Source organism: Amblyomma mixtum, chromosome 4 (assembly GCF_055824585.1).
Source record: "Amblyomma mixtum isolate Tamu chromosome 4, ASM5582458v1, whole genome shotgun sequence".
NCBI classification, from domain to species: Eukaryota; Metazoa; Arthropoda; class Arachnida; order Ixodida; family Ixodidae; genus Amblyomma; species Amblyomma mixtum.
Window position 1 is genome coordinate 11,230,535 of NC_143015.1, and position 20,766 is coordinate 11,251,300.

The 20,766-nt window shown below is 49.1% G+C and overlaps 1 pseudogene; it reads left to right on the forward strand.

The window, feature by feature from the left end:
- LOC149345692 (uncharacterized) overlaps positions 1–20,766 on the forward strand; it is a 94,440-nt pseudogene that overhangs the window by 23,197 nt on the left and 50,477 nt on the right.

A 20,766-nucleotide genomic window follows, 5' to 3' on the forward strand; every position in this document is an offset into this window, starting at 1 on the left:
AGTCTTACAGTTTAACCAAGGTTATTAACGACTTTACTGTGGTGTGTGCAGCAATGTCATCAGTACTTGTTCTTATTTTAATCTCCAGTGCTTTTACAACATGTGTGAATGATTGTCTTGTTGATGAACGGTTATCCGACCACAAAATGGTTATTCTGCCCTTGAATGTGTCCCCGTACCGCTCGCACCAGCAATCGAGCATCCACTATTTAAATTTTCAACCTGCTGACGATGTTAGTGTTTTGGGTTACCTTGAAAGACCATTTCATAAGTTACGTCTATTTATTAATCAAATGGGCGGCACTGACGATCTGTGGGACTTTTTTTCCCCAAGATTACGGTGTATTGTTTGACGCGATTTCAAAAAGTGCAAAAGAAAACACCCACGATTTACCAGGGAAATAATTCATGTCAAACGGACGATTAAAAGGAAACGTAAAGCTTTTTCTTGAGATATAAGCGCTCGCAACAAAACTTTACTTTATACTATTAGACTAGACATAAATCATCTTGTCAAAGAATCCAAAGAGAGGTTTTTTAGTGTAACATTGAGAAATTTCCTTCATCAAGCACCTACTAAAATTTTGAATATAAGCAAGCCCTACAAAAAAACAACATAAAGCTGAGGATGAGAGAATTACCCAGGAGTGTAGTGAAACTATCAATTCTTTTTCTCCTCCGTGTTCATCAATGATAATGCTACAGTTCCATACCTTTGAAATCTAGGGTTTGAGGGAGACCCGTCTAATCAGGAATGTTCATGGCGGGAAAGTATCGAGCGCCGACCAATCTTATTACAATAAAAGACGTTTCGGTCCTGCTAAGCGGGACTTGTTAACAATTAAGGGAAGGAAGTAAGGGTTGATTACATAGGTTTCGTGATCTGAAGTAAGCCGCGGGAGTACACCGGTGGTCGATTGCCTTCGCTGCGACTGAGCGTGTGTGCCGTCGTCTGAATATGAAGGGATTCCAAGTAAAGCCTGGTCGTCCTGATATTTTTTTTTTCGATTATCTATGCTATATCCCAGTCGATGCCGTGGCCCGAAGAGACTCCATGTTCAGCCAGCGCGTTTGTTGCCACGTACTTCTTGCCCACATTATTCTTGTGCTGTTGCAGTCTTTCTTAGCGACGCAGAAGTTCCCGGGCGTTGTGTGCAGGATGCCTTGCGCTGGTTGCGAACACACTACGTACATCAGTGAAACGGGCGATTTCGAGAGCAGATTGCAACAGCACAACAATAATGCCAACAATAAGCCTGTGGAAACAAACGCGCTCACTCAAAATGCGGTCTTTTTGGGCCACGAAATCGACTTGGATGGCGCAAAGATAATCCGAAAAGAGAAGAACAAGACGACAAGGCTTAAATTGGAATCATTTCATATTCACACGACTGCAAACGCGCTCAAACGCAACGAAGGCAATCTACCCCCGATATCACCCACTGCTTACGTCAAATCATCATCATCAGCCTGACTACGCCCACTGCAGGGCAAAGGCCTCTCCCATGTGTCTCTCCAACTAACCCTGTCCTTCGCCAGTTGCGACCACCGCATCCCAAAAAAATTTCTTAATCCCATCCGCCTACCTAACATTCTGTCGCCCCCTCCCTACGCTTGCCTTCACTTGCAATCCGCTCCGCTGCCGTTAAGGATCAGCGGTTGTCTTGCCTTCGCATTACATGCCCTGCCCAAGCCCATTTCTTCCTCTTGATTTCAACTAGGATGCCATTAACCCGGGTTTGTCTCCTCAACCCCGGCTCCGCCCATTTGAGGTCTCTTAACGTCACACCTATCATTTTTCTTTCCATAGCTCGCTGTGTTTTCCTTAACTTATCTGAACCCTTTTCGTTAGCCTCCACGTTTCTTCCACGTAGGAGAGGGCCGGTAAGATGCAGCTGTTGTATACTTTTCTCCTGAGGGATATTGGTACACTACCATTCAAGACCTGAATGAACCTGCCATATTCGCCCCACCCCATTCTTGTTCTTCTCGTTATTTCCCTCTCATGATCCGAATAAGTGGTCACTACCTGCCCTAAGTAGACATATTCTCTTACTACTTCCAGCCCCTCGCTACCAATTGCGAACTGCTGTCCTCTTGCTAGACCGCTGAATATTACTTTTGTTTTCTGCATGTTAATTATTAGCCCCACCGTTCAGCTCTGACTGTCTAATTCATTGATCATGTTTTGCAGTTGATGTCCTGAGTGACTTAGCACGGCAAAGACATCAGAAAATCGCAGCTTACTTAGGTATTCTTCATTAACACTTATCCACAAGTGTTCCCAATTCAGGCCTCGGAATACCTCCTGCAAAGAGGCGGTGAATAGCATTGCCGAGATCCTGTCTCCCTGCCTGACACCCTTCCTTATTGGAATTTTACTGCTGACATTATAGACGACTATGGTAGCTCAGCAGTCGTTATAAATATCTTCCAACATTTTCACATAACACTGTTCTACACGCTGATTCCGCAATGCCTGCATGGCAGCTGAGGTTTCCACTGAGTCAAATGCTTTCACGTAATCAATGAAAGCTATATATAGGGGTTGGTTATACTCTGCGCATTTCTCTACCACCTGAATGAGAGCAGGAATATGGTCTATTGTCTAGTATCCTTTACAAAAGCCTGCCTGATCATTTGGTTGATTGAAGTCTACGGATGCCCTGAATATTAGCAATTACATTGTTAAACACCTTATAGGTCACGCACAGTAAGCTGCTCGGTCTGCAATTCTTGAAGTTCTTGACGTCTCCTTTCTTAAGAATTAAGATAATGTTAACGTTCTTCCAAACATCTGATACGCTCAAGGTCATAAGCTTGCATTGCGCATACAGGGTGTTTAGTTTCTAGCACAATCTCCCCTCCGTCCTTCAAGAGATCTGTTGTTCCCTGATCCTCACTAGCTGCTTTCCTCCTTTTCATTGCTCGGAATTAATGCTTTCTATACTTCCTCTTTCGTTACTGGCGGGATGTGCAATTGCTGTGCTCTACTGCTTCTCTCATTAACTTTCTGATTACATTGGCTACTGTACAGATTTGTGCAGAACTCCGGCTTTTGAACTGTCTTATCCATATTGCTTATGACATTGCTCTCTTTGTCTCTTAACGCATACATCTGTTTTTTACATATGCCCAGTTTCCTGTTTTACCGCTTTTAGGCTACCTCGATTTTTTAGAGCATGCTCGATTCTCTCCATATCAAACTTCCTTATGTCGGCTAACTTTCCGCTTATATATTAACTTCGATAGCTCCACTAGTTCTATTCTGTCTGTAGAGTTAGACGCCTTCATGCATTGGCGTTTCTTAATTAGATCTTTCGTATACTCGGATAGCTTGCCGGTATCCTGTCGAACCATCCTGTCGCCTACTTCTGCGGCGCACTCTGTAACGATAGCTGTGAGATTATCGTTCATTGTTTCGACATTACGATTGTCTTCCTGAGTTAAAGCTGAATACCTGCAGCAAAATCCTGAATTCCTCTACTTTCCCTCTTACCGCTAACTCGTTAATGGGCTTTCGCTTCACTAGCTTCCTCCGTTTCTTCTTCGAATCGAATCTAATACGAGGAGTGAAACCATGAAGCCTATATGATAAATCCTCACTTCCTTCCCTTCATTGTGAACAAGCCACCTCAGTGGGGCCGAAACGTCCATACTTTTATGATTCCTCTGATCTGACATTCTGATCAGCGAGGAAGGAGCTCTGTACCTTCTTCTGAGCATTAACGTTAAAAAATTCACCAGCCCCGACAGCATCAAGCATGAGGTCCGATATAGGTATGCTGACTGGGTCACTAAATATCCTATCAAAATCCTACAATCATCGCTTGCCCAAGAAACATTTCCTATAGCATGGAAACAAGCCGAAATATTTCCGGTTCACAAAAGCGGGAGCACATCAGACGCAGGTAACTGCACGCAAATTTGTCTTACGAGCACCTACTCCAAACTACTTGAGCACATAGTCTGTAATCAGGTCTCAAACTATCTGGAAACATAGAATTTCTTATCACCAGTGCAACATGGTTTTCGTACGAGGTTGCCTACAAAAATGCAGCTTGTTCGAACAGTTAACGATCTTTCCCAAATTATAAATAGCCGAGGACAGATTGGCCTACTTTTTTGAACTTCACCAGATCGTTTTATAAAGTATGATATCCTAAACTCTTGCTAAAATTGAACGAAATATTTAGAAATCCAAGTACTGCTAAGTCGTTTACATCCTGCCTTCACTCTCGTGAGCAGTATGTTGAAATGAAATTGAAACCATGTCTAAACCGGTCTTTGTCTGGAGTTCCTTCGAGCCTGTTATTTCTTATCTCTATAAATGATTTATCTTCTGATATAACCATCCGGCTAAGGTTTTTTGCAGACGACTGCGTCATGTGTAATAGGATCAAATCTTAAAGTGACCATTTAGACCTTAACACTTTACAACAAAATTCTAAAATGGGGCAATGAACGGCAAACGTCACGGAACCCAGTAAAATAAGTTTGTATGAATATAACAAGGGCGAAGGCGTCCCTGATGCACCAACAGTGCATCACTCCACATGAACTAAAAATTAACAGAATATAAATATTTAGGAGTAATATTTACTCCAGACTTGAGGTAGAACACGCGCATCAATGAGATATGCAGCGGGGCAAACAAACTTATGCGGTGGCTCAGTTGAAGAAGTATAACGCAACTCCTGGCGTGAAAAACCTGACGTATGATATACTAATAAGGCTAATTATTCAATATGCTAAGGTACTATGAGACCCACACACTTGAACTAACCGTCATAAATTGGACAGGGTTCAGCGACTGGCTTCGAGATTCATATTTAATAAATATCAGCGCGTGCACTCTCCTACTGAAACATGCAGGCGCGCAAAACTTTTCATTGTAGTACTAAGGACTAAGTATGACCGATTAAAATTTTGATTCCTAATTATTCATAACCAGGTTAAAATTAACTTCTATGTATTCTGTGTAATTATACCAGATCAACGCTCCAGGCACAGACGCAGTTTATACATACAGCCACCAGTTACACGTAATGATACTTTCAAATATAGCTCTTTTCCCCAGGGCGATTAAAGAATGGAATTTACTGCCAAATCCCGCTGTCGTGTCTTAGTCAGTGATTTTACTGCTAGTTTAGAGGCTCTTATCGTCTCTAATGTGAATGCGCCTTAGAACGTAATTCTGATGCATATATTCGAGTGTATTTTATTTGTTTATTAATTTGTTTACACTACCTACCACGCCCGCCCTGGGACATCATTGTAGGGGGGAAACATCATAAAAGCAACAGAGGAATAATACAGTAATTTAGACAAATGATGCAATATATTTTGTGTTTGTTAGCGGCATGTCACTTTTTATAGATACTGCCTTTGTATCGCTTTGTCAGGGTGGAAATGGGCAGGTTGGTACTGATCCATAACATAAGACTAGCGCAAAACCAGGACGACGGACAAAAGGGGAGAGAACACACACCAACAACACAGGCGCTAACTTCCGACTCACGAAGAAAACCAAACCAAGTGAAGGGAACCTGAGCAAATGTAGCGCATGCGCTGAGCTAAGAGAAAAAATAAATCGAAACAAGATGTGATAAAAAATGGGAGAGAACGGATGTTTTGAACCCAAGAAGGCCAGCTCTCGTTTATACAAGGAAATGTACGGTGTACTAGCACAGTTATTTTGTAAGGCAGCAATCTATGCAGCTTCCAGAGAAAAGCTAATTCGCGAGATCGTGGAAGCTGCACAGATTGCTGCCTTACAAGATAACTGTGTTAGTACACCGTACATTTCCTTGTCTAAACGAGAGCTGGCCTTCTTGGGTTCAAAACATCCGTTCTCTCCCATTGTTTATCGCATCTTTTTTCGATTTATTTTTCTCTTGGGTCAGCGCATGCGCTACATTTGTACAGGTTCCGTTCACTTGGTTGGTTTTGGCTTTCTTGGCAGTCGGAAGTTAGCGCCTGTGTTGTGGGTGTGTGTTCTCTCCCCTTTTGTCCGTCGTCCTGGTTTTGCGCTACTCTTATATTAAGGATCGCTTTGTCGTTCGGCATGTAGCAAAATTTTGTATCTTTTCTTTCTTGTATTTGCTATCCACTCCTGTTAAGGCCATTTCTTGGGTTGACACTGTTGCGAGGTACGGGCTGTGGACTCTGTGAAGGCTGGGAATTGGGTCTTTATTAAAACATTTTGACCCAAAAGAAAAGAGGGCCCCATGCCCTTGGAAGGTACAGGCTGGCTCCCCGAGCAGCTGCTCTCTCCCGCTGCTGGAGGACGACTCCCGTGCGTTCACTGCTGCTCCCTCGAACGCCGTGCCCACGTGACCCAGCTGGGCGTTCTCGGGAAGAAGCGTCCCTCTGCGCTGACGGTCGCGCTCTCGAACGCAGTGTCCACGCGTTCGCGTGCCTGGGCATTTACGTTCGCGTCTTCGAACGCCGAACATGAGACCCGCGTCCGCGACGAGGCCGGCACTCTGCGGCGCGGAGGTTAGGCCGGAACGCGACACAGCACAAACAGTTTCCGGATCTCTGGCCCACAGGCCAGCAGTGTCTTGCAACGTAACAGCATTAAATAAACAAAGAAAAAAACAAGTCCCGACACGGTGTCTGCGCGAGGTCAGGCTCCGTGGTCGCGGCCGGACGCCACTGTGGGGGCTGTGCTCCGCCTGGAGACTCCTCGGTCGACTGTGTCAAGCAACGTAGCAGATTTTGCTGCCGTGGGGTTGGTTATAGCTGGACTCGGAGCACCCAAAATATTTTCCCCCCAGTGTTGGTACTTTTAAAGCCAATAATTTTCCGCATTGGCTGTGGCGTCCACTCAGTCCCGTTTCCGGGGCGGTGCTCGGCTCAAGTTGCCGAGAACGGGCGCTAAAATTTGCGCTGAGGGCGTGACCGTGACACAAAGCGAACGTGTAGCATGTTGTCAAGCAAAGACGTGCTTTCGTTAAGGATGCAGAGAGTGTCGGAAAAGAGGCTTTCTAGAATTGTTTTAAAACAGACGATGAGGAGTACACGACAGCTGTTTAGCAAGAAAGTTAATCCACCAGGCGACCAATGAGTACAATGATATTCTGCACCGGCAATCTGCTAATTAACGAAAATATAGGAGAGCGTTTAGCATTGATAAGTGCGGAACAAAGTTGAGTAGCATTAGTTACGGTGGGCGCTTAAGGTCCTTACGTGTTCAAGAAACTTGAGCTCAATGACTTTACCATAAGTCCTTCTATATAAAGACATTTACCCGGAAGGCATTTAACATGCAGGTCTGCACCTGAGAGTAGGGGTGTGCGAGTACTACTTTTACCGATACGAATGGAATACGAACAACGTGCCTTCACTTCCGAATGGAATGCGAATAGTGTTGCTGGAAACCGGATCGAATACGAATCGAATAGTCATAGGACTGAATCGACTGGGGATCGTACATCAGCACTAATATTCGCTACTTGCGTGCACATTCGTACAAAACTAGCAATTGCGGGAAATATTGAAGCGCCAGTGGTGGCAGTGCCGGAAGGTGCTATAAGTTTAAAACTAATGAAGTTAAACCTAAAAGACGCAATACTCAACTCCGCTAATGAGTCGCAGCACTAAGATATTATATCAAATATAAGGTCGTCAGGTTATAGGTATAGAAAAATTACCATTTGCCTGGTTTAGACAAAGACCCTTTTCCCAGGCATTTCACTCCAGAAAAGCTTAGCATCAGACCGGAGGATGTATCGTACCCATTATTAAACCAGTGAGTACCCGGCGGCACTGCATCCACACTGTGGGAAATTAGAGTGGTGGCATTCACGTGTGAGCCTCCGAGATCGAGCATCACGGCAGTGTTTTGCTGAATTTACCTGAGTCCTGCCATGCCATCTAGTATAAGAGAGAATAAAAACATTTTAGGCGGCATAGCAAACCCCGCACCTAAACGAAAAACACGGAATACCCGCAGTACTGAACTGTGGGAAATACCTCGAGCACGCACTAACTATGGTTACCAGATGCTTTAACACGCTTTGGTGGGCTAGTTGGTTAAGCATCTTGAATAAACAGCGCGAACGAAGACGAGCACAAAAGACAAGGAAACGGACGACACAGCGCTGTTTCCTTGTCTTTTGTGCTCGTCTTCGTTCGCGCTGTTTATTCAAGATACCAGATGCTACGTAATATGCTCCCGTCGCTTCTAAACAAACGAGTTGTTTCTTAGCCACAATGCTGTTTTTATGCGAAGCATATTACTAGAGCTACACTACAGCCCGTCGAGCGCGGCGGTGGAGCTACCACCGTGATCACGTGACACCACGTGACAACATGACGTCACAGCAGAGGAGAGATGGGCTGTCGGCTCGCGCGGTCGGCCGCGGCGGTGGAGGCTCCACATCAGAGGCGCGGCGGCTGACCACGTGACAACATGACGTCACAGCAGAGGAGAGATGGGCTGTCGGCTCGCGCGGTCGGCCGCGGCAGTGGAGGCTCCACATCAGAGGCGCGGCGGCTGACCACGTGACAACATGACGTCACAGCAGAGGAGAGATGGGCTGCCGGCTCGCGCGGTCGGCCGCGGCGGTGGAGGCTCCACATCAGAGGCGCTGCCTGCTGCTGCTGGGGGTACATCAATACAGTCTATAGGGAATGGTGGTGGTGGTGGAATAACTAAGGGTGTTTCCAATGTACTTTCCATGGGTGCCAAGAATGCTGTTGTAGCCGGTGCTGGGGCAGCGGTTGTACACTCTGCATTGAATTCACCGATGATCCCGTATATAGCTGCCACGGCAATCCTTGCTACACTTCTAGTAGTTGTATTAAAATGACCAAGTATTCAACCAAGGAAAGCCATGTATTAACAAGCCTAGAGATCAATATGCTTCGCGGCTGACTAGGCTTAACCTTAGCTAAGCCTCAGCCATTTTTTTTTAGAAATATCATAGCCACAATAATTGCACTTTTTACCTTTTTCTGCATTGCACCGTACACTGTATACTTCATTAAACACTCTCCTAATCTTGTAATTGTCTTCGCTTGTCTCTAGATTTTGTGCCATATCCTCCCATGTCTGATGCGTTGTGTTTGTATTCTAGTTTTGTTGCCAATGCCATGTTTTTAGGGGCCGTGAACCCCGTCAAGCCCAGTTAGAGGCTTTTTGTTCACGGTCCTCAGCATTTGTAATGTTGATGTTGGAATAAAATGATGATGATGATGATGTACAAGTATTATGAATGCCGCCACACAAATGGACCGCGTCGTAGCGCTGAACCCTTCATCCAATTCGTATACTTTTTGTGGAAGGATCGTACGCGGTACCAGTGCGGTCTGTTTTTGGCACATTCGTCGAATAAAACTACGGGGGGCCTTATTCGAGCCTCCTGCTGATTATGCGAAAACTGTACGAAGAGTTGAGAACATATTCGATTCATTTCGGATAGCTTTGAAAATACACTATTTAACTCGTTCGCTTAATCGAACAGCAGTGTATTCGATTCGCTATTCAAAATTTTCGAATATTCGTACACCCCTACCTTAAAGACCTTTGGTTAAAGACCTGGCTAAATGCTTAAAGGCGTGCCCGGTGCATATGCATGGCAGCTCCCGGAAGGCACAACGAGGTAGGCAGCTTGGCCGCCTGCTGCAAAGCAGGCTTCTGGGCAATCTGAAAATGCACCTGGTAGTCCTACCGCACGAAAGCGATACTGAACTTCTAACCACAGCAGCTAGTGCATTATTTTATTGAAAAATGAGCTCAGGTTTAGCTCTGGTTAAACCGGGCAAGCTGCGTAAGCAGCGTGGAGCCTGGTGGAGCGCGGCTGAAGCGGTTGCTATGGCAACGGCGCTCCACCTGTTTGACCTCGCTGCGAATGAAGGTCAACCGTGGTCACCGCCGGGAGCCACGCGACGGCTCGAAACCTGGCGCAGTACTGCTTACGCAATAAAAATTGTGGAGGCTCTCATATCTCGACGCTGCTTTGTTGGTAGGATTCTCGTGGCGCACCCGTATCCCGACATACTTCCCTACAATTCTCAAACTCAGTCGTGTAATTAGGCGTGCAAAACGACGGGTATTCGAGAATTCACCCCGTGTGAAACAGCTGTAGCGTAAGTAGCTTCATCGGCCGAAGGCGCAAAGCAAAGGATGAAGTTAACTTCACTTCCGGATAGCGAAATGAAAGCACAACAGCTGCACCACAGCTTGGGGGAGTTTAGCAAACCGTTTTGTAAAAAAAAATCCCGACCATGACAGGGAAATAACGAGAAGAATAAGAGTGGGGTGGAGCGAATATGGCAGGTTCTCTCACATCATGAATGGCAGTTTACCTATATCCCTCAAGAGAAAAGTATACAACAGCTGTATATTACCGGTACTCACCTACGGGGCAGAAACGTGGAGGCTAACAAAGAGGGTTCAGCTTAGGTAAGGACAACTCAGCGAGCTATGGAAAGAAAAATGATAGGTGTAACGTTAAGAGATCGGAAGCGGGCGGAGTGGGTGAGAGAACAAACGCGGGTTAATGACATCCTAGTTGAAATCTAGAGGAAGAAGTGGGCTTGGGCAGGGCATGTAATGCGAAGGCAAGATAACCTCTGGTCCTTGCGGGTAACGGAGTGGATTCCGAGAGAAGGCAAGCGTAGCAGGGGGCGGCAGAAAGTTAGGTGGGCGGATGAGATAAAGAAGTTTGCAGGGATACGGTGGCCGCAACTGCCGAAGGACAGGGTTAATTGTGGAGACATTGGAGAGGCATTTGCCCTGCAGTGGACGTAATCAGGCTGATGATAATGATGATTTGACTTAGAGACCTGGAGGAGCACATCTGAGAAAACTTACGTGCTACATGCCATCAGTTGGGCAGCATTTTAAAACTTGCTCCCCTGAGCTTGTAATACTACCAGACACGCTAGTACAATGGCTAAAATTTTGTAATGTTTTTTTTCTATTATGAGATTCGCGGCGACGGTTAACCTGTCCCTTTGCGTTCGTCTAACAGCAAAACCCATTTGAAAAGCAGCTTTCGTTTACTGGTCGTCCCTTTTGTTTTAGAAAGCATAATGAGCCTAATTTTGCACACCCTCCGTAAGCGCATAATAGTGAGTTGCGCAAAACGTGGAATTGGGCAGCATGCAACGTTTTGGTGCTCATGGACCCTAATTTTTCAACGTGCAAACATTTTAATTAGATATTTATGTGGCATGTCCCGCCGCAAGTCGACAACTTAGCTCAAGGTTTAAAAGACTAGTGAAAGTCATGAGAGCGCAAAACGGGGACACGGACGAGGAAGGGAACAGGACGAGCGCTGCAGCGCTCGTCCTGTTCCCTTCCTCGTCCGTGTCCCCGTTTTGCGCTCTCATGACTTTCACGAATATGCACCAACAAGCCCAGTTTCAAGTACTTCTTAAAAGACTAGTTTTGTCTAATCGGGGAAAAAGTTATTGAGAAGGGAGCCTTGGTCAAAGTTGAAATGGCTGATAATGAGCGTATTTTATAATGTCACATTCTTCAGTCGCTTGATGGTCAACCGACCAAGCGTCCTAGAATAACGTAAGTGTTTAGTTATTGCAGCTGTTTATTGCCGTTAACTTATGCAATGTTAAAGGATATTTGCAGTTCGTGCTCTTAAAGGACACCTCTGGTGGTTTTTTAGTTAATAACTGATTTGTATTGCCGAGGGCTTTCTCATCAGCGCACGTGACTTCATTTTAAAAATATCCAACGAATAACTTTAAATGAGCAGAAAACTTCTCCGAAATCGAAACTGCCGTACTGTTCAGGAGGGCTGTTTCACGTGACATCAGAAATTTATTTGTTGACTATTCCTCAAAGGTCCCTTGAGGGACATTACACGAGGAGTTGGAATAACAGGGCAAAAATAACATTATACAGTACTTACACATGATGGACAAATGTTTACATCGATGAATGGGCTTGGTCGACGGCGGAATTGATTGGTCGATGGTTGGAGATCATTCGGGAGATCATTCCAGCCGCAGGCAGTCTTTACAAAGAACGACTTCTGGCATGCTGTGGTATGGGCACGTTCAGGGTATACAGCGTTCGGGTGCTTATGGCGGGAAATGCTACGTGCGCGTGGGATTATTTGATTGGTTGCTGCAGTAATGTGAAAGTATTTACGAAGTAGATATAGACGTACTTTCAGACCACTCCTGGCAATGGAGAGGCACGTGCGCGCTGATGCGCTGTGCGGAGATCGAATCGGCAACGGAACAGCAGGTACGAGAAGATAACGCGCTTAACAACACGCAACATGCTCAGAACACAAGGGTACACATTTGGGCTTGTTAGTATGGGTTCATCATAAAAAAAAAAAAACAGAACGGCAGACAGACGAAGCGGCCTCCACTATAAAGCACCTACTAGCCCCCGCTCTACCTTGTTAACGTACGAAGACCGAGCTCAAAGCGACAGGTTCTTTCTCCGCGCCCTCCGACAGCGCAAGTGACGACTACGCGGACAACTTCAGGGCCGCTACTTTCCTTAGGGCCGCTGCCACGAAAAAGGCCAGGTAAGAGTGATGCTCGGAGCGCAGCACGTTGCATTTTGGTTTCTTTCTGAATTTATTTATTTATTTAAACATAGTGCAGGCCCTTTTCGGGCCCATGCAGGAGTGTTTACAATGCATCATTGTGATCAAACAGAGTAAAAACAAAAATTCAAAAATACAGAGATGTTGTTCTCTGATCTAAACACAAAAAGAGTAGGAGAGAGTTAAGCAGAAAATTCAATTTTTCGATATAATTAAGAAATAATTTCATGGACGTACACTTCACCACATCTTCAGGCAATTTATTCAATATAATATTTCAATTTACTCCATATGATTGTGGTGACGAAGTCATCATGAGTTATAAATCAAGGACAATACGTCTGCTTTGAGTAAGAAGGCTGCAGGAAGGGAAACAGCACAAAGCCGACCCATAGCATAGAGAGAAAAGTGCCCTACACAAGACACATTTCAAGGGACAAGCAAATTAATTTCCCAGTGTTGTTGTTTCAGAAAGATTACAAAGGTAACCGGAAGTAATATCTAACAAGATGAGAGCAATTTAGCAGTCTTAAGCGCAGCTGAACCACTAAGGTTACGAGCTCTTAAGTTTTTGCTTTAATTTTCCCCATGTGGACATATTGTAACGTGGCGGCCAGATGAAGAATGAGACGTGGTGAACCATGGCTATGAGATGATTTAATGGCCGCTGGCCTAGCGCGAGCGCTCCGTCCCGCGCCACTGCCAGCTTCGTCTTCGTCACACTACCCGGGGCCTCCGAGCGATCGTCCCGATCGGTGACGAACAGACGGCGAAATGGCGATGGTCTTGAGTGGAGGGTTGAACAGTATATACAAGATGGTGCAGTGCTGGCCGCCACGATGAGAACGATGAGAGAATGAGTCCCGGTCCACGAAGCATCCGGGCCGGAGGGTGCCAGGAGCTGACGGCCGAGGTCCGTGGACGCACCGGACGGCAGGGGCAGGGGGGCGGTGTATTCACGTGTGGGTCTTGGGTCGGTCGGGTCTCGGGTAGGTCGGGTCTTGGGTCGGTCGGGTCTCGGGTCGGTGGGGTCTTGTGTCGTCGTGTCTTGTGGTCCGGGCGGGGGACGGGGCTGGGGTGAGCGGCGAGGTCGGTTCAGGTGCGGCGGGCTGGGGCACGGCCGTGCGGCGCAGACCAGGTACACACGGCCGACGTCCACGGCAGGCCCAGGACGCCGAAGCTCCGTGACCAGGATGGCGATGAAGGGACCCCAGCACCTCACACCAAATGTAACGTGGCGGCCAGCCGAAGAATGAGACGTGGTGAACCATGGCTATGAGATGATTTAATGGCCGCTGGCCTAGCGCGAGCGCTCCGTCCCGCGCCACTGCCAGCTTCGTCTTCGTCACACTACCCGGGGCCTTTGTGCTGGAGTGATTTAGCTCGGTGTGCCTTCTGACTGTGGCCTGTACCGTCTGCCGCTGGGCTAACCCCCCGTAATATTTGGTGGAGGTCGTGCTGGGTATCACACCGGGACCCTGCCCTGGACCTCCGCAGCGGTCGTCAGCTTCGAGCCACCACTATGCCGTCCAACCCACCTCCGGCCGCAGCATCACCACCAGCGCCGACCGTTGTCGTGGCGCAGCCTCGCGACCCAGGCACCTTTTGTGGCACCGATGACGTCGATGTCGAGGATTGGCTCGCCATGTATGAGCGAGTCAGCAAGCACAACCGCTGGGACGCGACGCTCATGCTTGCTAACGTTATATTCTACCTGGCGGGTACGGCGCGCGTCTGGTTTGAGACGCATGAGGAAGACCTCACCTCTTGGGACACCTGCAAAGAAAAGCTCAGAGACTTATTTGGCAAACCAATTGGGCGCAAGCTGGGTGCTAAAAAAATTACCGACGATTACGTTACTTCCTAATGCGAAATTTGAGCGCAGCAAATAAGCTGTTTCACCTTTTCGATAGATTGAGGCAAAGAAATCGAGCAACACATGTATGCGCTATCACAGAATTTTTTTTTATTTTTCACACGTATTCCTTTAACAAAGACTCCACTAACAGTTCTTGACAGTCATGAAGGAAGCTTTGTGGTCGGAGAAATAGACTGATATATGTTCGACTTGGTACACCAATGCTTGATTCTCAAAGACGAGATCTATACAAGTGCCTCGCGAGGTTGTCACAGCCGTGGGACGCGTTACGAGCGAGAGGAACGGGATGTTCTCCCGCATAAGTGTTAGGAAATTGCTGTTTGTCTTTATGTCAACATTAAAGTCCCCACTACTAACATCGGTGTGGATCGATGGACGGTTAATGCGAGTTGCAGGAAGTGCACGACGTCTTTCGTGAGTGCGGTAGGGGCGAAGTAGGCAGCTACTACCAGCAAGCCGTTCGGCAACTTTGCGGCGCACAGTTCGCCAACTTCATGTGACGTGCCAAACATTTCGACTGGTATTGCAGAGAGACCTGTGCGCAAGTAGATAGCGACTCCCGCCGCTCTGTTGTGGTCTCTGCGAGCACCACAGCAGTATAGGAAATCTATGATTTCGAGAGGCTCTTCGGGATCCATCCAGGTTTCAGCAAAGCAAAGTACAGAGGAATGGCGCAGAATGTGATCGTGGTGTACGTCCTTGGCATGTGCGGCAAGGGAGCGTACGTTAAGAATGTGGTTGTGAATGATGAATCAAGTGCTGCCAGCGAATGACGCGTCCATTGGCTGTCTGCGTGTGTTACTGATGTGTGGTTAACATGTTAAGCTTCGCCTGTAAGAGTGGAACGCGACAGCGTCTTGCAACGCTGCCAGGGAGTCCACAGAACGCCATCGCCAATTCGGCTGTACGCCTTGCTGGACGGTAAATTTATTTTTTGAGGAAAGGAAATGTATCTCTCTCGCATATCTGGGTGGACACCTGCACCTCGCCGTAAGGGAAAGGGGGAAGATGGGAGTGAACGAAGACGCCGTATTAGCTAGACGCGCCTTTGTTCATTCCAAACCATTCAGCTGGCATTACGGAGTGGCTAGCGTGCTCGTATCGCACTCCGGAGACCCTGGTTCGATTCCCCAACTCGACCAATTTCGTTCTCGGTTTTATTGATTTATGCGGTCTATCTAGAAAGGTTAATTAGGCTATTTCACATTTATATTCTTGTATTTCTATCCATCGTGTTCTGTCATTAACCTGTCAATTGTTGGAACTGTCTAGGATGTTCGACACAACGTATATGAAACGAGCAACGTCTTACTGAGTGGGGAAGTGCGTGGTGCTGGAGGGAACGCGGCTTCGTACTTATCTGTTTTTTTTTCAGCAGCGTCTCCTTCCGCGGACGCTGTTGTCGCTGCGGCGCGCGTCTTTCTTTTCTTTTCTTCTGACCTCTTCATTCTCCTCTATATTAATTAGGCTAATTGATTAATTAAGCAATTAACTAAACTCAGTCCAACTTAGTTGCAGCATCACTATACGATCCCTTTGATTGGTTGCGATGTCAGTGCACGCTAAAGAACCCCAGGTGGTCGAAATTTCCGGAGCCCTCCACTACGGCGTCTCTCATAGCCTTAGTCGCTTTGGGACGTTAAACCCCATAAACCAAACCAAACCAAACCGCATGGTTACTAGCCAAAGTACAATTGGCCCCATTTGAAATTCGCGCACTGTGACGTCACGAGCATTTCGACCAATTGAAAAGCGTAACATTGGGGGCGGAGCTGGTTACGAGGCCGACGCCGACGCCGACGCCGACGCCGACGACGACGCGAAACCCAGGAACGGACGCCAAAGAGCTGCGCTCTAAAAAGACCTTGCTTCTCGAGCACAGTCATCTACGGAGTCATACCTCTCCTACATCCAGGACGTCCTCGCTCTGTGCCGAAAAGTAGACAGCGCCATGCCAGAGACCGACAAGGTGGGCCACATCCTGAAGGGGATTGCTGATGATGCCTTCAACCTTCTTCTTTGTAAAGATTGTGCAACGGTTGACTCCGTCCTCCAGGTATGCCGGCAATTCGAGCAGGCAAAACATCGCCGTATTGCTTCTCGTTTTGATCGCCTTCCGAACACTGCGGCGACATCCTCCTGCGAAGACCTGCCAACACTGCGACAACCGTCCCATCCTGCCAATTTAACTAGAATCGTCCGCAGAGAACTGGAAGCTATGACTCCCGTCACCTTCGCCCCTCAAGCGGCCGACTCTACGATTGCGCTGATCCAGGCCGTCGTTCGCCAGGAGTTTGCGAACGTGGGCCTCAATTCTGGCCTGCCGTCTGCGTCGCCCTGTTTGCCAAACACCGCTCCACTGGTTGCTGCTGCTTCACCGACTCCGACCGCACTACCACGTTACCGCTACCGGAATCCTGCGGATTGGCGCACCCCGGACGACCGCCCAATCTGCTTCACCTGTTCGCGTGTCGGCCACATTTCCCGTCACTGCCGCAGCCGTTGGTTTTCGCCACCTCACCTCCGTTCCACTTACGATCGTCGTGCAGACTACGGACCTAGCTCCAATTATGATCGCCGTGCCGGCTTCGAACCACGCCAGACGTCTTCTCGTGCTGAGTCTCCGCACGCTTTCGACACTTCGGCCCCGCGAAGGTCCAGCCGCTCGCCTTCCCCTCAGATCCGCCGCTCTCGTTCGCCGCAATTTCGACGCCCGTCCACTCCACCCTTACCTGGCTCTCACTCGGAAAACTAACCAATGCAGCTCCTGGAGGTGATGCTGCATTGATGACCCGGCCCGAAAATCCTCTCCTGACCCTCGCTCCTCGCCGCAACCTTCTCGATATCTGCGTGGACGGTGCACCAGTTACCGCGCTTATTGACACTGGCGCCCAAATTTCTGTCCTGAGCTCCTCGTTTCGCCGTCGTCTGAAGAAGGTTGTGACACCTGCCGTTTCCTCAGCCGTTCGCGTCGCCGACGGAAGTGCTGCTGCCGTTGTTGGACTGTGCACTGCGCGTGTTTCCATTGCTGGTCGTACAACCCCTGTCGCATTCACTGTCCTCGACCATTGCCCCCACGATGTGATCCTCGGTATCGACTTTTTAACGACGCACGCGGCTCTAATTGATTGCGCCACTGGCCTTCTTCGTTTGGACTTGCCGCTCTGCTCCGAAAGCGCCGATACCAAGCCGCCTCGCTTACGTGCCGCTGAATTTACTCGCTTGCCGCGTGACGCTGCAGTCTATGTCCCTATGTCCCCGTTTCCCGCCGTTCCTGATGGTGTCTACGTCACGTACCCAATCAAGGACGTTGTCCTCCAGCGTAACGTCATCCTTCCACACACAGTCCTGACCGTCACCGGCAACCGCACCTACCTTCCGATTCTGAACTTCAGTCTCTCTCCCCAAGTTTTACCCTGTGGCATCGCGCTCGCTGAACTGTTTCCATTGGCCGAATGTACAGTTTCTGCTGTAACAGCTGTGCCTAACGCTGATCTCCATGCCCTTCCCCGCTCGGCCGCTTCACGCCCGGACCCTACTTTTGCGATGATCGCGGCGGATTTGCCACCTGACCACGCCAACGCCCTCTGCACCCTTTTAGCTTCCTACAGTGATGTCTTCGATTTCGGGAATCGTCCTCTTGGCCAAACTTCTGTCGTGACCCATCGCATCAATACGGGCGATGCCAGCCCTATACACAGAAGGCCCTATCGTGTTTCTCGTCCTGAGCGCCATGTCATCCAAACCGAGGTGGACAAGATGCTGGCGAACAACATTATCGAGCCTTCTAGCAGCCCTTGGGCATCCCCTGTAGTGTTGGTCAAAAAGAAAGATGGCAGCTGGCGCTTCTGTGTCGACTATCGTCATCTTAATCAAGTAACGAAGAAAGACGTCTATCCTCTTCCGAGAATTGATGACGCCCTCGACTGTCTACATGGTGCCAGCTACTTTTCTTCTATTGATCTCCGTTCAGGCTACTGGCAAATCGCTGTTGACGAACGGGATCGTGAGAAGACTGCCTTTATCACCCCCGATGGCCTGTACCAATTCAAAGTTATGCCTTTCGGCCTCTGCAACGCTCCTGCCACCTTCGAGGGCATGATGGACTCGCTCCTGCGTGGCTTCAAATGGACAACGTGCTTGTGCTACCTAGATGACGTTGTCGTTTTCTCCTCAACGTTCGAAAGCCACATACGCCGTCTTGCTACTATCCTTGCGGTCTTCCGTCGCGCTGGTCTCCAACTGAACTCCAAGAAGTGCACCTTTGGCCAGCGCCAAATTAAGGTCCTCGGCCACTTGGTTGATGCGTCTGGTGTAAAGCCCGACCCTGATAAAGTTCGTGCCGTTCGTGAGTTCCCCACTCCCCGTTCCTCGAGCGATGTGCGCAGTTTCCTCGGGCTCTGCTCGTATTTTCGCCGGTTTATCCCGAACTTCGCCGACACGGCCCGTCCCCTTACCACCCTCCTGAAGAAGGATGTCCCTTTCTCCTGGGGCCTTGACCAAGCTCGCTCCTTCACGGCACTTGTTGCGGCCCTCACGGCTCCACCTGTGTTGGCCCATTTCGACCCATCTGCGCCTACGGAACTTCGCACAGACGCCAGTGGCCATGGTATTGGCGCCATTCTTGTGCAGCGGCAACACGAGCACTTTCGTGTGATTGCTTACGCCAGCCGCCTGCTCTCTCCTTCCGAACGTAACTACTCTATTACGGAGCGGGAGTGCCTTGCTCTTGTTTGGGCATTAACCAAATTCCGCCCTTATTTGTTTGGAAGGCCCTTCTGCGTAGTTACGGATCACCATGCTTTGTGCTGGCTGTCCTCTCTTAAAGACCCTACAGGACGTCTGGGTCGCTGGGCCTTGCGTTTGCAAGAATACACATTTAATGTTGTCTACAAGTCCGGCCAGCTGCACCAAGACGCTGACTGTCTGTCCCGCCATCCTGTCGATCCCCCTGACTCCCACACACGTGATACCGACGACTGTATACTGTCCGTATCAGACTTTCTGAACATTGGTGACGAGCAGCGCCGTGATCCAACTCTGCGCCTCATAGTCGACCGCCTCAGCAGCGACCCTTCCGATCCTGCTCTACGAATGTTCGTGCTGCATCACGATATTTTGTACCGGCGCAATATGCACCCAGATGGCGCCGACCTCCTGCTCGTCGTCCCGACCCATCTGCGCTCCACAGTACTTGCCCAACTTCATGACGCTCCTACTGCCGGGCACCTAGGCGTCTCACGCACGTACGACAGCGTGCGCAGGCGGTTCTTCTGGCCTGGCCTTTACCGCTCTGTCCGCGGTTATGTTGCTGCTTGTGATCAATGCCAGCGCCGGAAAACGCCCCCACTTCCACCCAGTGGCCAGCTTCAGCCCATCGACATCCCGACTGACCCATTTTTCCGTGTTGGTCTCGACCTGCTTGGTCCTTTCCCCCCATCAACATCCGGGAACAAGTGGATTGCCGTTGCGACCGATTACACTACCCGGTACGCTATCACGCGCGCTATCCCTACCAGCTGCGCCTCCGATGTCGCCGACTTTCTTCTCCATGACGTCGTCCTACTTCATGGCGCTCCTCGTCAACTGCTTACGGATCGCGGCCCCTGCTTTCTTTCTCAAGTGGTCCACGACCTTCTGCGCTCCTGCTCTACCCGCCACAAGTTCACGACGGCCTACCATCCTCAGACCAACGGCCTTACTGAGCGTCTTAATCGCACCCTGACGGACATGCTGTCTATGTATGTCTCAGACCACCATCGAGACTGGGACGTCAGCTTACCTTTCGTCACGTTCGCCTACAATTCCACACGCCACGATACCGCCGGCTACTCTCCCTTCTACCTGCTCTTTGGCCGCGACCCGTTGCTACCCTTCGACAGCCTCCTGCCTCACAACCCTTGTACCAGCAGTTACGCTGGTGACGCCATTGCCCGAGCTGACGCCGCCCGCCAAATCGCTCGAGATCGCCTCGACGCTTCACAAGTCGCTCAAAAACGACGGTACGACCTTCATCACCGTGACGCCCATTACCCTCCCGACTCCCTCGTACTCCTCTGGCTCCCTGCGCGTCGTGTGGGCCTGTGTGAGAAGTTGCTGCCTCGTTACGTGGGTCCTTACCGCGTCTTGCGGCAACTGAGCGATGTCACCTACGAGATCGCGCCCCTGCGACCCCACACTCCTCGTGCGGCCTCCTCTACACAGCTCGTACACGTCGCCCGTCTTAAGCCCTACCATCCAAACCCACCATCTTAGGACACCCATGGACTGTGCTTCCTTCCGCCCGGCGGAGGAGGGGGGGGTAGTGTTACGGTGCATAGTTGCTAGGAGAAGACGACGTTGTTTTGG